The sequence below is a fragment of the Grus americana genome, chromosome 2, assembly GCF_028858705.1.
Source record: "Grus americana isolate bGruAme1 chromosome 2, bGruAme1.mat, whole genome shotgun sequence".
NCBI lineage: Eukaryota > Metazoa > Chordata > Aves > Gruiformes > Gruidae > Grus > Grus americana.
The window spans coordinates 23,678,989-23,696,188 of NC_072853.1; the positions used below are offsets into that span (position 1 = coordinate 23,678,989).

Below are 17,200 nucleotides of genomic sequence, written 5' to 3' on the forward strand. Positions count from 1 at the left end.
GTGACATGTACATGTTTGCGATACTGGAGCCTATGTAACTCACCTAGCTACTAACTTTTACAAGCAAAGAAGGAACTGCTGTGGTTTGTACACAACATACCAAAATTCCAGTATAATCTCATTGCTGTTACCCTCGTTTTCCACTTCCCCTCCCTGTTTGTTGTAATCGCCTATTCTGTCATTTCAGATTAAGTATCTCACCACAGAGTGACTTGTATTCACTCATAATTTGATGTACTGAATATAGTCTTATTGACTTAAATGGAACTATGCACATACATAAAGGTAAGTGTACGTGCAAGCCTTTAACTGACTGTACGTTGCAAATCCCGCAGGAACAGTGTGGTACATTTTGTTCATTTTACAATATTTGCACATGTTAAATGCAGGCTGGGTAATTAGTAACTTTTTTCCAGAGTAAGCTTTCAGGTTTCATACCAGCTTAACGGAAGCACCGCACAGGATAAACTCCAGTTCCAGAGAATCAGAGATGACACGAGTCAGTATGAATGATTAACTAGAGAAAGGAGAAAAAAAAAAAAAAAGCACACGATTTAAAACCGATGTAATATTAATATACGCAAATATTTATTAAAATACGCCAGAGGACAGGGGAGAGGGATTCGGAGTTGGCCCAGAAGCGGAGATCAGGAGCAGTGAGCAGGCTTTGGGAGCGGGTAGCAGCTACGACAGGATCGCAGACAGACGGAATCCCGCGAAAGACGGCGTGAAGGTCGGTAAGGAAAGCAGACGGAGAACCGGAGCGGTGGGGACGGGCAGGCTGGGCAGCACGGGCGGGGGCAGACCGGGACTTCAGGTACTGAAGGGCGGCGGGCAGGGAGCCGGGGATGGCTGCGGTTCACCACGGGGAGCAGGGGCATGCCGTGAAAGAAAAGTTGGGGGATTCTGGGCAAATTCTGAAGCAGGTTCTATTGCAAACGGCAAGAGGAGGGGCGGAAAGAAGAAACGTCTGTATTTTACAGCATGGAATCAGTGCTTTGCCATTTCGGCGAGTGAATCAGCATTCATCAACATAACCCTATGGAAACACCTCAGTAGTTCATTCTTCGCCTTGCACTTTTACATTTTAATGGGTATGAAGCCCACGGAATAGTAAATAATTATTCCGTGTTGCTGCCGCTGCTGTTGGCAGCGCTGCGGAGTCCCCGCGCACCGGCCCAGCGAGCTCAGCGCCACCGGGGAGCGGACACCACCCTCGTCCTGCCGGCGCCGAGCACCCTCAGGGCAGGGCCGGGCCGGGCCACTCCCGGGCCCAGGACCGACAGAGAGCGGAGGAAGGGGGAGGCACCCCCGGTTCCCTGCGCCCCGGCGGCCGGGGGCCGCGGCGGGAAGGCAGCAGCGCCCTGAGGGGAGCGCTACGCGTGCTGCCTGCTGGCGCCGCCCCGCCCCAACGGCCGCCGGGGCAGGGCGAGGGGGCGGCACCGCCGTGCGCGTGAGCTCAGCGCGTCGCAGAACCCATCCGCCTGGGCACCGCCCTCCCTCCGCGGGCAGAGTCAGCCCCGGCCCCGCGCCGCCGGGCTCGGCCCGCCCCGGCCCCGCCTCGGCAGCACCGCCCCCTCCGTTCCTCTCTCTCTCTCTCTCTCTCTCTCTCACACACACACACACACAGAGACAGAGACGTTTCCTGCGTGGGGCCGGGCCCGGGCGGGCGGAGTGGTGCTGCTTCTTCCCGCCGACTCGCAGGTACCGGGGGTGGCCCCGCGGCGGGGCAGGGGGCGCGGAGGGGGCCGGCGGTGGAGCGGGGCGCCCCCGGCCTCGGGCCTCCGCCGGCGGCCAGCAGCCGCCGCCCTGAGCGTGGCGGAGGGTGAGGGGTGGAGCGGAGGCTTCGAGCCGGAGCCGCCTCTGGGCGGGGACCCGAGCCCGGGTGGGAGAGGGCCCGGGTGGGTCCCCGCTGCGGCCGGGTTAGCCGCGGCCGAGGGGTGTCCCGGGAGCCGGGGGGAAGTCGGCGGCGTCCGCCGCTGCTCCTTACATTGCTGGATGGTGAAGTCATCGTGCTCATTGTCTCCCCTCGGCTCCCCCCGGGTGGAGCGAGGGGCCCGTCCCGCCCTGAGCCCTGGCGGAGGAGGGGGACGCGGCCGGCCCGGCCGCCCCTCGCCCGAGGGGCTGGAGTAGCGGGGGAGCCGCAGGGTGGGTTTCGTTTGGTCTCGGCTTGGCGGGCGGGGGTGTGCGGGGAGGAGCTGCCGCCCTCCGCCCGCCCGGGTGGGCCGCGGCGCCGCGGGGGGCCCCTCGGCGGGCGCCTCGCTCCCGCCTCCCAGCAGCGGCATCGGGCTGCCGGCGGGGCCCTGGAAACTCTTGCACTTGAACTTGCAGAGCGCGGGGAGAGCAGTGCACGCAACTCCCGGGCCTTCAGCGCAATCTGGGGGGCAGGGTTTGCACATTCCCCCTCCCCGATAGTTTCTCGTTTACCTCTCAGTGCTCTCTTGTCCACCCCGGATCCGGTGGATCGGAGGAGTAGGGGGATTTCGAGCGAGTAGGGATATTGCACCTCGGCTGTAAAGGCTGTGGGGGGGACCAGCAGTGGTGTGATAGCCGAGCGTTTTCTTTGCACAGGTCCTTCTGCGGAGCTGGGAGTTTTCCACCTGGCAATGTACTACACACACAGCAACTATTGCAGGCGCATCGTGGAAGGATAGGGCAAAATGGGTAACAAACATCTGAACGCCAGCGTGCGTGTAAGTTAGCTGAAGAGGTGACGGTTGGCAGAGATGTCCTTCTGCCCTTCCCCTCCTGCTCCAGTACTCTGACAGAAAGAAATGGGGCTTTGCCAAAGGGGTAGTAGTGAAGTAGAGTTATGGGGATATGCCAAAGGGACAGTGGTAGAATGCAGTTGTTGCTGAGCAGAGAAATCAAAATTTGAAGCTTTCATGCCCTTGTGGTCGCTTATAGGAAATGTGCCTGTGTTTCCCTGTGAGGAGCACAAGAAGTCTTGCTTCTGTTAAAGTACTGTAGTTGACATCGGTACTGATTAGTGCTTTATCTTAATTGTAATCAAGGACGGCATTATTTTCAAAAGACAGTTTGGGAAATGGGTCTTGCAGGATTTAATTCTGTAGACAAAACTAATAATTAATTTTTAAAAATTCAGTTTTTTCCTTCAGTTGTTTTAAGTTTCTTTTTTGTCAGCCAAAGAACCATATTTCAGTATCTGATGAAATGGTTTTTATTAAGTTCACTGGAAAAGAAGGTTTTCAGTTTAATATCCTGATCAAACTGAAGTATAAATTCTGAATTGCCCAGCTAACAGAATTCACTTGCATGCTTAGAAATGATGGCTGTGTAATGTTACTTAAGTTTCCAAAATCTTACCATTATTTAACTGTAAACATTTAAATGCTTGTACTTAAAGCTTTAAGAAAGCTGAGAAAGCACTTTTTTTTTTAATTGCATGTGAACTAGGCCTATTTGGTCCAGTAAATGAAAATGAAAGTTTCACTTTAGTGTAATGGTAATAATGCTGCTCTTAAAAATGAGTTCAGTAAAAGGCTTACGTATGTGTAACTCTTCTATATGTGTATTTCTTGAAGCATGCCAGTTTCAACTTTTGTTCTATACAATTAAGCATTTATAAATGGGTATTTATAAATGCTGAATTCTAGCTGTTATGTGTTTATATTGTCAGCTGGTTTTGAGTTTGAGGACAGATCATTTCTAAAAGAGAGAGTTGAAATGTGTATGTGTGGTTTTCTTCTCTCACCTTCCCCTTAAATCTACCAGACAAATGACACATTTCTTATATAGACCAGTCATCAGATTTTGATTAATTATGCTAGCTGAGGCTCAGGAGGAAGGAAGGTACTTGGCAGATGCATTTGTTTACCTTCGTAGTGTGTACATATCCTGGTCTCTCCGTTAGTAAATGAATCTTTAAAACTCCCTTAGCTATGGGATTCCCAGTATGCATTAGGAAAACTTGTTTTATGTGAATATTATCAACCTGTGAAAGAATACAAGCCCTTGAATTCTTTTGGCAGTTGGGTAGAGCCTTTTGTGATGGAAAATGTGTATACCTCTTTATCTATTACTAATCGACAGCATTTAGCTACTACTCCCCATGACAAAAATGTCAGACTGTATTTGTTCAGTGGGTAGGTCATTCTTCCTAACCAGTCCAGTTTGGGGGTTTTTTTCTGTTTGCTTGGGCCTTTTTGATCCTTACTTAGTCTTATTAAAGTATTCCTCACAAAGATTTTTCCCCCTCTGCCTCCTTTCCAGGCAAACAAAGTAGGATGCCTAAATCTTTTCACAGGACTTCTGAATCCTGGTTTGGAAGTGCTCAGGAAGGTCTTTGAACTCTGAAGTACAACTATACTGTTCTGAGCCACTGTCCTCTGGTGGCCTTTAGCCAAGCTTGTGGTCTCCATTATGAGGTCAGTTTACTCTGGCCCATTGTCAGATATCCATAATTAGCTTTGTGATTTGTTTTCTGAATTGTACATAAACACCACATACCAGCCTAGTAGAATAAATTTTAAAACCTGACTAGAACAAGTTGATGGATACATGCTTTGGGCTCTGCTCTTCTCAATGTGATTTCTGGTTTGTAGCTGAGTTGTGAATCAGTCTGATTCTTTCTTGGGGGTCAGCAAATGAACGCTCCTTGAAGGACTAATACAAATATTTGGTCTAACACTGTCTTATCCATAAAGATGTTGATTTCAGATTTTTTTCTTTTTGCATTTGTCTTAGCTCTAAGTTTCCATTGTCCCTTCTTTGTTAACTGATGGAAGATGTGTAGCTGAACAAATCGGTGTGCGTAACACAGCCTCAAAATACTGGGAATGGTGTTGGATCATACATTGCTAAAAGCATCTGAATTGCACCTGGACATAGACTTCCACCAAGAAGGTAAAACATTACATTGAGTCTTAGAGAACTGGTTGGTTTTAGTAGTATTGCAGTGTACATTCCCCCCCCCCCCCCAGGAAGACTATGGAAGAGGCTGTATCAGTACCTAGAAAACAGTTGGGGTTTTTTTAATGTTCTTAATTTTTCACAAGAGGCAAGTTCCTTTTATTTCTGATTCTCTGAAGTGGAAGTTTTATCTGTGATTCAGTCTAGTGTTAATTCATTTCTAGTAGCTTGTCTCTTCATTCTTAAGTGAAATAATCTTTAAGGAAAAACTGAAACATTTTTGTGTTGTATATAAATTAGATTTCAGGTATTGTGTGTTCTAGTTTAACTCAGAAAGAAAAGTCCAAATAAACAACTGTGAGTTTGAACTAAAAAGTAGAATTCAGAGTAGAATTTCAGTCTTCCCTCTTAGGTTCTGAAGGTTACTTCAGAAGATTTCTTCAGGCACTGTTTTTTTTATTTATTTTATTTCTTTGTGCTATGTTGTTATATAAGTAGGTATTTGGTCTATTGCTGATATTTATGGGTTGACAAATTTCTTCCAAACTTCTGCAAACTAATGTTCACCTCACTATCCCAGATTTTCTTGTAAGGTTATTTCTTAGTTGATGAGAAGAGACTTTCCTAATCTGAGTCATAAGGTGGCTTAGTCGTCTTCAGTTATCTGCCTCTGGTTGTTTCATGTACATTTCTGGCAATTCTCAGGCACTGCAGAACTGTGTTTTACTTTGGTTTTGATTGCTGGTTCTTCTCTGGCATGGGTTGCTTGTTTTTTCTCTTTTTCTCTTAGTGCGGGTACTGACTCAAGGATCCAAAACAAAGCAGTGAATATCTAAAAAGAACTGTAAATGTTATGGGGGACTAGAATATTACAGGGCTCTGCTAGAAATTTTCTTCCTGTTGTGAGTGTGGCTTATACCACAGCTTCAGAATAGTCTTTGAGTTCTTCGAAGTAGAATTCAGAGGAGGAAGAAAAGCCCTGTAGCTGAGATGTGAGATGTCATTTGTGATACCACCCTTAGGTTTTTTCTGATTAAGGCAAGTGAGGAGGGCATCTTGATCCTTTTGCTTCACTTTCACGGGAATTGTGGCATATTTGTAAGAAGAATTAACCCCACCTTAAGGTTTATCCATGGAATAAGAAAAAGTAGGAGTGTTTCCATTGCTTTTTTGCAATGGAAAGATTACTGTAGGCTTTTCTGCTTTTTAACTGTGGTTGAAGTCAGTCACCTGCTGGGTGACTATTAGTATCTTTTTGGACAGATAGCCAGAACACTGGAACTGTAATTGCCACTTAAAAGACAAGAATAGCTGTAGGTTTTTTAATTTTTTTTTTTCCTGCAGGGCGAGTTCCTAACAGGTTCACTTCACATGTAGATATATTGCATTAGTCTGGAAAGCTGATACAAGAGTTGCTTTAACCTAAAGCAACTTAGCAAAGAGACCTGATGAAATGAGCTTAAATAAAAGTTCCATATACACAGGTGTTTCCTCAGGCATTAAAACTTATTCTCTATAGAGGCCAGCATATCCCCTAATGATGTCTTCAGAAAGACGTTTGAAGGGCATCTTGCAGAAATGAACATTTGTACCAATTCAATTTGGTATAGTGACTTGATTTTGCTTCCTAAGTAGAGCACAACTTTGTTAATGCAAGTATCCTGTTATTGTTCAGCACAAACTGTCATTGTGGGACTATGTCAGTTCTGTTCTGCTTCCATTTATAGTTGAGATAAATTACTGTTAAACAAACATTTTTCCATAGGTCCTTTAGCTGCTCCCATAAGGCAGATTAGAGCTCTTATTCTGAATTGGAGCCCCTGGCTGTCCCCTTCAGTTGTTATATTTAGTGAATGAAGAACTGCTTCAGCAATAGGACTAACTGGAGAAACTGTCTGCAGTAAGAATCATGTTGCTTTGTTCTCATTGTGTTTTGCCGATGCTGCGTATTCTCAATAAATGAAAGTATCAGTTTTAAGTTTCTCAGTTAATGATCAGATTTTTCACATAAAACCAAACTCTGCCAACCACATCAAGTTAATCAAGTTCTATTTTTACCTGAAAATGCTTAGTCTGTAAGACAGTTCCAGCTATACTGTTTAGTGCACCATGTGAGACTTCTGGTGAGACAAAATTACCATATGTATGTTTTTAAAAAATGGTTTGTCTCGAGTGCAAAGTGGTCCTGCACTTCAGGAGATCTACTGAAGAGAGGAGGTTTAGGCGAGATTGAAGGTTTTAGTTGAGGCATGGGGATTTTGCAGTGCTACCTGGCTAGTGTTTAGATATGTTGACATCACAGCACTAGTGTTGCCGTGTCTTGTTTATATTTTTAAATATTTATATAAAATAGCCTTGTTAATCATCAGCTCTTAGACAAATAAGAGTCTTTCTTAGCATCATATATTGGTGGTGCCATACCTAAATGTGTCATTCATCCATTTTCTTTGCTGAAAGTACATGGTGCACAGAACTCATAGTATGTATTTCAGTGAAACTGGACAAGGGGAGAGATGTTTTGGTGCATCTTCTGCAGTATCATCATTCAGAACTCAATCTCGGGAAGAAACATTTATACCTTTTTTTAGGAATTAAAAGGCTTTTATTCTGTCTAAATTAGATAGTTGATGAGTGCTTTGGGCTTTTTATGACCTGAAAATTGGGGGCCATATGCTCAGCCTGTATTCAGTGTTGCAGCTTTTCATTGTATTAAGAGCTAATTGTACCTTGCCGGTAAATGTTTTAGTAAGCATTAACTGAACGTCTGTATGGGGAGTGTATATAAGTGAAGATGCTGACAGAGAGTGGTTGGCACAACGTGCTGTTTGGCTTTTCTCCTTCATATCAAAATGCTTTACGTAGGGAGCATCCAGTTGTCCCTCAGACATTTAAAAGTGGAAGAACATTTGGATGGGAATAAATAGTGGCTGTAGTGAGACCACCCAACTGGCAAAGGTGAAGCCTGCTGAGAAACACTTTCTTCTGGGCAGCCATTGTGAAGTATCTTACTTTGGGTCTGCCTTTTGTGTTTCCGTAATAAGCAATTGAACATATTGATCGATGCACCAAAAAAAAAAAAAAAGTGGCTGCAAGATGAAGTGTGTTCAAGGTTAAAGACTTTTTTTTTTTTTTTTTTTTTTTAGAATATGTACTGGAAAAGTAACTTTTGTCAAAGACTTCACCGTGTGTCCTGATGGAGGTGCTCTGACTCTGTTCTTCTATCTTATGTCAAATATAAACAGAATAAAGCCTTTAAAATTACTTTTTTTTTCTGAGTTGAAGACCTTGCTTCAGTTTCCTGAGAAGAGCAGTTACCTTCTCAGTTTCATTTTACCTGTGAAGCTGAATCTGATACTTTTTGATTGACTTTGCATTTTCAAAAAAAGGAGTTAAGCTTTCCTTTATACGATACTGCTAAAAATACATCTAGGGAGACCAGGAGCCCTTTTACTCAGGGTCAGAGATAGAGGTATCAAACTTCGAGGTCCTTTTTAAGCAAAGGGATCTTTAATGCTTAGAGCCTTTGAAGCCAGGCTGTTGCTTTCCTGAAATGTAAGATTTTGCCTTCAGTGCCAGTTTATCTGTGGGACAACATAGAGAAGAAACCTGCAAAACTATTGCGCTTGCTATTTCTCTTAATTTCACAACACCATGGTTTTAAGCCATATCCATTTGGACTGAGGGATTTTTGTATCTAGTGACCAAAAGTATTTTCCTCAAGTTCCTACCTGCCTATTTACTTTTTCCCCCCTCTCTCTCTCTCTTTCCCCCCTCTCTCTCTCTCTTTCCCCCCTCTCTCTCTCTCTTTCCCCCCTCTCTCTCTCTCTTTCCCCCCTCTCTCTCTCTCTTTCCCCCCTCTCTCTTTCCTATTTGTTGTTGCCTTTCCACATCCCATCCACCCCCCACCCCCCCCTTTATGTAGCAGTAGGCTTTTGTTCAGACTTTGTGGTGGTGGTGCTTAGTTGCAGAAAAGTAGACTTTGCCTTCTGTGACCTGACACCAGGCAGAAATTCAGCCAGGGTAAGAAGAGAAGAGAGAGTCCTGTAAGCTCAACATGGGAGTCCCAGGTCTTTCCACTGTTAACAATTAAAGATGATTCCAAGATGAATTAGGTAATGGATTAACTAACTAATGAAAAGAGAACAAGGATAAACAAAGAGAAAGATCCTGCCTTGCATGAATTCAGATTATTAGGATTACATGCTGCCTGCCTGTCTGGGAAAGGAAGAACAAGCTCCCCTGTCTTAATTTAGTTAGTAGATAAGATATATGATGTGCCAGATAAACTTATCTTTTGCTGTTGAAGCTTTGCAAGGAGGTGTTGCTTACTGGGGAATGGGTTAAGAAATAGAAGCATCCTGTTTAGTCCTGCCCAGCAGTGTTTCAGCTTTTTCTTTAAAACAGTAAGCAGTGAAAATGGTTTCTTCCCACCTCCTACACCCTGCCCTAATCAACATAATATCTTGGCTGGATCTAGACCAAGTGTTGTTTGAGTAAAATATGAAGACAGTGACATGGTTTTGTTTTCATTGTTGCTTTTTTCTGTTTTGTTTCTGAGATGTGAGGTTCTGCTGTATTTTTAAGGCTATATAATCATATCCTTTTTCTTATCTCAAAGGTCATACAGTATTACCTTTCTTTTTTTAAGGGTAACAGATAATTTAGGTTGAAACTGTGACTTTGAAATTATCTCCCACAAGCTGTGGGAATCTTTGCATTGTATGCCTTTTAAAGCCATTATGCAGAAAATCGCATGTGCGAAATTAATGTAAAGCCACAGTATGCTGCATTTGTGGGATGGCTTCTCTTGAACCTTTTGTAAATTTGCTTTTGTTCATCTCTGGTGGTTAAAAGTAAAACTAATAAAGAATATGTATTTTGATATGGTTGGTGTTCCTCCTGAAATGCATAAAAAACCACCTCTAAGAGTAGGCAGAAAAATAGGGGTTTTTTGTGCTAGAAGTCCTTTAGTAAGAGAACAAATTAGAACTCCAAAAGGAGGGAGCTTCCAATTGGCAGTACAGTGAACAAAAATACAACATTTTATGGAAGGCCTTGGTAGATTGATGCTTTTATCTGTAAAAAAGCAATGTAGGTACTGAAGCTCTCTGTAAAATGTAGTCCTTCTGAAGTTAGAACTACTCACCTTTAAAGTTCAGCCTTCTGAAATGTGTGCTTTGTTTGTACAATCTTACTGTAGACTAGTAACTGAATGTGGATGGGTTTGGAATGTTTGGTGAGGAAGATAAAACCTTTTAGTGATTTGATTTACTGTCATGACATGACTGTCAAGTCATCAAAGTAGTTGACTGGAGTATGAATTTGAGTGAGTATTGTCTTAACTTGATGTGTGCCTGCAATAACTTTAATTTCTCTAATGGGCATTGTGCAAAAAGCTGTATTTTGTAGGTGGAGAATGACTCAGGTGTTAATAGTGTGTGGAATGCAAAAACCTCTGTCTTTCCTGTTGTAAAGACAAGGAAGATGCCTTCAGGATGCTGGTAGTTTAACTTTGTTTCTCAGAAACCATGATAACGAGTGCACTGGTTTTGCGAAGGATTACACATGTCAGAGTGAAATTGATTCTGCCATTGCATGCAGTTTATTGTCATTTTAAGGTTTCAGGTCAAATTCTCAAATGTTAAGAAATGCCAGAATTAAGGCTGAAGAAGCAGCCATAGTTTGATCATCTTTTGTGCCTACCTTTATTAAGTTATAGTCCTTAATTATACAGCTGTGGTTTTCTTATTTCTCTTTCTTCTCCTGTCTCTGGGGCAATTGTTTCCTTTGAATAACTTTGGATCTGTAATGCAAATAAAGCAGATAACTGAAAAGATTTTCTTCTTGCCTTATGGAGGCATCTGAATCCTGGCTGTGTAGTATCAGTGGTATTTCTTGGTTTGCGGGGAGAGTGTGTACACAATTGCTGCAGGTATCTCTGAACATATAATTTGCTGTGTAATGTAGCCTGAAAGAAATTAAGTTCTTGGGTATCTCAGATCAGGCACCTGAGGTTGGCAAATAGATCCATCCTTAATCATATGCTTTAATACCGTATCTGTTAATAGGGACAATAACCATGCTACTTCAGTGGGATGAATATGATATTTGACTATTTCAACAATATTAATCTAACGTATCAGTGCTCTGCAGTGGCCTATGAGGAAATCAATTCCTGCTTTCTATGTAGCATTATATACACTGGTTTTTAATTTATTTTTTTTTAGATGGCACGATTACTAAGAGCAAACAAACTAACTAGTGACCTGATAAGTATGAACCTGGCAAAGATTCTACAGGGGGAAAAGGATAAAAGCCATGCAATTAAACCTTCATAATGTATTTCAGCAATCACTTCCAAACTCTGGGGCTTAATTCTGTTTACTCAATGAAGTTATTTCTAATGTAGTTTGTATGCTGTTTCCTAGCTGTTAAAAATAATAATTGCAATCATATCAGCAGGTTTAGAAGCCACTCACTAGGCAGACGGCTGCTATTTGAGCTAGTGGTATCTAATAATACTCTGTCATGCTTTATAGGGATCAACCCTAGACAGTATGATCCATGTGCTTATTCAGAGGGTTTTATGGATGTCTTTGGACTGCGGAGGATGAGCTCCAGAGGAAGGCATGCTTTGACAGGACAAGCAGCTCTTGCTGCTTTTTTGTCACCAGCAATGTACCTTTTACTTTCTGCGTAGGTAACAGTGTTTTATCCAAATCCCTTTCACATTTAGTCAGTTATGACTTTTGTTAGGAAGATATCGTAGCCAATCCAAATTCATACCCTTTTCAATACCTAATCTGATGTCTTTGTCTTTCTCTCCTGTCATTTGGAGATGCTCCTTCTCTGTTCCCAGTTCAACTACTCTTTGTAGGGTCTCTGTTATCTTTGCCCTGTGCTTGTTAGCTCTTTCATCTGGTGTTTGTGATCAGCCAGTCAGTTTCCCTGCCTCACTGGGTTTTTCATGAGATATATTGTCTCTATTACTTTTGCTAGCGTTCCCAGATTAGTTCCCTGAACAACAACTGTTGGTGTCCTCACTCTGCAAACCTAATTTTTTCTTAGATTTTTTTTTTTTCCTTTCTCTGGCACTCTCTGATGGAGTCTCTGTTCAGCCATTCTATTCCTGTTTTGGTGCAGATGTTAGTTGCTCTTCTGGCAGCCACGACTTCCACACAGCATGGTTTGGGTTGAAAGAGACTTTTAGAAGGCAAGGAGTTCAGCCCCTGCTCAAAGCAGGGCTACTCCTAGGTCAGATTGCTCAGAACCGTGTCTAAGCAAGTTTGGACTATATACGTCTTGTTTTCATCCCCCCGAACGCCCTTGTCTCCATGAGTTTAATCCTGCCCCCTCCACACTTGGTTAGAGTATTTTCTACATTGCTGTTACTTAGTAGTGGGATTGTGGAAAGGATAAGTCAGCTTTCTAGCTTTATTTTCTGGTACTTTGACCCAGCATATTGTGCACTTGGAAGTGAAAGGAAGATTCTGTTTGATTCCAGGCTGGATCAAGTTCAGGAGAGATCTTAGCAGATAAAATATGTGTGTGTGTGTGCTGAAAATCATGTAGTCTTCTCCCATTCCCAAAAACTTGCAAGCATGGCTATATTCACGTTGCTGGAAGGCTGATTACATGTGCATCAGAGATACACAATTCAGAATTCAAATTCCAGCCTCAAAGTGTGCTAGTGCTAAACCTTTCCAGAGAAAATACTGCAAGTTTTGGATTTATTTTCTTTCTAAGATAATTTTCTTCATTAAAGTGCTCTGTTTTTTGGTTTGGTTTTTTATTATTGGCTTAAGTAGTTTAGTTGAAATAAGAGCACTGAAGATCTTGGTATATAACTTTTCAGCCAGTTTGCTTGAGAAAATTCTACACTGATTTGGAAACAGGATGTTATAGTGGGAAGTGTCAAGCAATAATAGAGTTACTAGCCTTTCTTTTAACAAGAACTCATTGTATTTTGAAATAAATGACTTACTACGCTGTAAAAATGAGGTGAGTCACAATGCATGTAACTTCTTACTACTTTGGTTGCTGCTTTCAATAGTATGCTTATATTTTTCCAATTTGACTTAATCTGACTGTCTGCTTACATCCTCCTCCCCCATAACATCTGCTGTTTAACCATGAGGTGCTATATCCATCCTTGCTTTAAGCTGGCTGCTGCCTTTTGTAGGATTGCTGTACTCTTATGTGCTGCTTGTGTCTGTCCTGTAGAATAAGGTCTGGTAGATGATTGCTTTTTCAGAGTTAGTCTGACAGAATAGTGTAGCAAGCTACTCAGGAAGCTTAGCTGCTATTGTAAGGACATTGTTAGTTTAGCAAATAGCCACAGTAGTTTAAAATGTTAAATGTGTTACCACCTACTATTTATTAGTGTCCTCCTGGAATTTACTAACCTACAGCCATCAATATAATGAAATGAATGTCCTTGCTTCCATTCAGATCTGGAGATTTAGCTTAAACCTCTCTTGCAGGCAGTTTAAACTGAACACCTGACCTCACTCTAAGAGGGCAAGGTGGCCCTGTTCTGAATTTCTGCTGCAGGGTAGGTTAACCCACAACGGAGACAGCATGGGCAACTACTTGTACTAATTTAAACCTTTTAAGCTAGTTCAGTAGGGGCTTCATCTGTAGGACTCTCAAACTATGTAGTGAAATTTACTGAGCATAGAGTCCTTCTATACCAGAGCCTCTTGCCTCTCTGGACATTGGATTGCATTCCCATTACTATTCAACATTTTAAAAAGCAGGGAAATAACTTCATATCTATCTACGTTCCTGTAGAATTTGTCTGCCATGTTTCTGTCCGCATCAAGTCGCTTTGCACATTGTTGGAGGAAACTATATTAAAACATAACATAAACCTGCAAGCTGCCTGACTGCACGTTAATAGAATTTTGTAAATGTATTTTTTCCCTGTGGAAATACCTTTCTTAAAGTTATATATAGCTTAATTAGTCTTAAGCAACTCCAGGTATTACTGTAACTTAAGTGATAACTGACTTAGAAACCAAGAAGAACTAAAACTGAGGGCACATTGAAAACAAATAGCATAGTATCATATGGAATTTTGCAGTCTAGTTTAAAGAAAAGAAGAGAAAAGAAACTGCCATGTCCCTAGGTATTTTACCATTTAATTGTAGTGATGTTGAGAATTTTCTTCATCTATTTACAACTTGAAGTGACATTGGTGTTTTCCTGGCACTGCAATCACTTCATTTTGCGCTTAGGGTCATAGAGCAGTGCTTGCTAGGACTGTGGAATAATACCCTGTGGTTGCCTTCCTTTTGTAAAGTAGTAAGACAAGTATTAAAGTATATGTTCTAGCAAGTAACTTAAGGAAATCTTTGAAAGATCTCCTATGCTGACATAAAGTTCCTTTTTAAGAAACTTAACTTTTCAATGAAATTATACACCTGCTTCCTGTAATGTATTTGTGTAACTGTTTTCTTTGGAACTGCAGGAGGAAATAAATGGTTTCAAATAAACAGTGAAGCTCCTGACTTCAAAGAACTTCCTTCAAAAGTGAAATAACTTCACTTCCCTTTCTCAAATGAATAAAAAATAAACATATCTTACCTTGTTACGTTTTTTTTAAACCATGTGTATAGATCTACCGGGATTTTCATCTTGGATCTTTTATAGGAAAGGAATTATTAGTATAGGACATCTCAAATTAGGTTACATTAGGGACATAGTTTAGTGGTGTACTTGGTAGTGTTAGGTTAATGGTTGGACTCAGTGATCTTGAGGGTCTTTTCCAACCAAATGATCCTATGATTCTGTGAATTAGTGTTGGAAAAGATTTGCTGGATTTATTCTCATGTGTTGCGTATCTTTATTATGGTGATGTAAAAAGAAAAGTTCTCCTTAGAGATGAGCTCCCTGCATGAGAAGAAGCAATACAGCTAAATTTTTCTGCAGTGATGCTGCAGGGCAGTGTCTTTTCTTCTTCAGTGACTCCTTACCTAAAGTATCCCCAAAATAGACTGGATAGCATCTGTTCTCATGCTCTGCTTAACCAGGACATTACTTAAGGAATATAATTAAAACATAATAGTTTTTACTGGCAAAGGCTGCTTAATTAGGATGCCTGCAGATATTTGATCTTCAAATGAGCTTATATACGCACATAGATCAAATGTTTAAAAGTGTTGGATACCCATTTGTTTTCATTGTTCTTATTATAACTGCTGTGTTGAATGCTCCTGAAATTCTATCTTGTTTAGATTTCATTGTCAGTTCATTTCTTCTGCAAATCTGACCTGTAAGGACCGCTTTCCCCCATCCTCTTAGCATGCTGAGTGTGTGTGTACTCTTGCTGTGTTTGTAAGTGCATGTTTACCATTTTCAAAAAAACTTGATGCTTTTTTGGTTTGCTTTGGTCTGTTATCAAAACTTTGTATTAAAGTGTCCCTTGAATATTATGCTCCGTGTTTTCAGCAATTTCCTGCAAAGAACATAATTTCTAAGATTTTTATCAGTTCAGTTCTACTTCACAGCAGTTTTTTGGTAGGTTTGGAGAAACACTTTTCAAGTCCATGATTAGTGAAATATTTTATTCACAAGCCAGACCAGGTGTGAATTACATTAGAATACAAGGACTATGTTTTATATACCAAATGCTCTCTCTAGCTCAGTAATTGGTCTGACTTCCTCTTGCTTTTAGTCAGGGCATATTATTAAATATTATAGCATCAAAATTGTTAAATTATTGGGAAGAATACCTGTCGCAGCTAGATAAGAACGTACTTTTCATTAAAATGTACTGTTTCATTAGAAAAAAGTTACCTTTTTTTAAAAGATACTTTTCTTCACAAGCTTGTTTATAGGTGAGACTAGGTTAGTATGCTTACACTGTAATAAAGTACATTGCTTTCCATCCTGTATTTGGTATTTTGGGAAGGATTTTTTTTAAAAGAAAATATATATTAGAAAACTGAAATGCTAATATATATTTATAAGGCCATAGAATTTTAACTTCAAGGTTATACGTTTGGTTTAACGCTTTTAACAAGCTTGTTCTAGATTTGAGGGAGCTTGCATTCCTCACCAAAAACTGTATACTAATACTCTTTTTAAGAGGCAGAACTTTGAATTACTGGAACATTTGACATCCAAGGCATCAGTTTAAAAATTTTCCCTCTTGTGGTTGTGAATTAGTTTATAGCTAATTAATATACTTCTGAGGCATTTCAAATAATAAGAATAAGATTCAGAATAAAAGTAATTATTTTGAATAATTGGGTTCCTATTACAGTATCAGATATTTTTCTTCAATGATTTTAGATGTTATATGTAATCAGAGAGGAAACAGCAGGGAGTTAACTTCACCCCGTGCTGTAAAGGAAAACAAAGAAAGGGAATTCACCTCCAAGCCAAAGTGTGGTACCTGGTGTAACTGTGCATGCCTGGTCAGGTATCTAAGAAATCTTAGTAATACGAAGAGTATCAGAGTACTCCTGCTGTGTCTTGCCAGGAGGTCAAATTTCCCCTCCACCTTTAAAACAAACCCAAACAAAATCCAAGTCCCTTCCCCAGCCCAGACTGGGAAAGGACAGAAGTTATGTGTTTGGCTGGGGGGGACAAGTTCATTTCTGACCCCTGCAGGTGGCCGGTGAGAACTTTGCAGCCGGGGATTAAATCACTGAATCAGATACCAGTGTTAGCTGAAAGACATCCAGCATGCTCTAACCTGTACCTGGTCAGGATGAAGTTTTGTTTGTTTTTTCCCTTGTAGACTAGTTTTGATTATGGGGGAAAAATGTTTTAGTCCAAAGTTGAAATTCAGGTGATTACTGTGGTATCTACTTGGGGTTATAGCCTGGTTCTGCTCTTCTTCTGTATATGCAATTAGATGGCTGTCTTAAAATGTCCTGTGACATCCTGTTTCAAAATAATCTGGCTTTTGACTACCACTTTAGTTTTTTTGTGGAAAGACATTTTCTTGAATATTTGGCTTCTCTATCTTGGTACAGTCCAGAAGAAATGGTGCTCAAGGATGACAGGATTTTGCACTTGCATGAGAAAGTGATTTCAGAACTTGAGGTTAGTTTTTGTTGTTGTCATTGTATATTATTTCTTAAAGTTCATTGAAGGAAGTCTTAGCAGAGTGTAAATGCAGTATCAACAGTGTATCTGTAAAATGGAGGCCCAAAGTTGTTTGAAATAAAGCCTATTGTGTGGCAAAGCTGGAAAGAAAATGAAAGGTTCACTGTAATTTGGCAGTGATATTTGGCAGCCCTCCTGTCTTTTCTTATCTTGGGTAGTGTTCCATCAGTCAGTGCACTTACATATGGATTGCTTAAATTCTATTTAT

General features: G+C 41.2%; 1 protein-coding gene across 13 annotated transcripts in view; it reads left to right on the forward strand.

Annotated features, from left to right (window-relative positions):
* Nucleotides 1–224: 224 nt before the first annotated feature.
* Nucleotides 225–17,200, forward strand: part of RNF19A (ring finger protein 19A, RBR E3 ubiquitin protein ligase) — a 60,382-nt gene continuing 43,406 nt past the window's right edge. For 2 of the 13 annotated variants that reach the window (XM_054816087.1, XM_054816085.1), the window contains exons 1-2: nt 905–1,704; nt 4,708–4,866. The gene's annotated coding sequence lies outside the window, so the exon portion shown is untranslated. Of the gene's footprint in view, nt 738–904; nt 1,705–1,818; nt 2,149–2,571; nt 2,694–4,267; nt 4,389–4,707; nt 4,867–17,200 lie in introns of those variants that run through there. The other 11 variants (XM_054816098.1, XM_054816097.1, XM_054816096.1 and 8 more) reach the window with 9 other exon arrangements.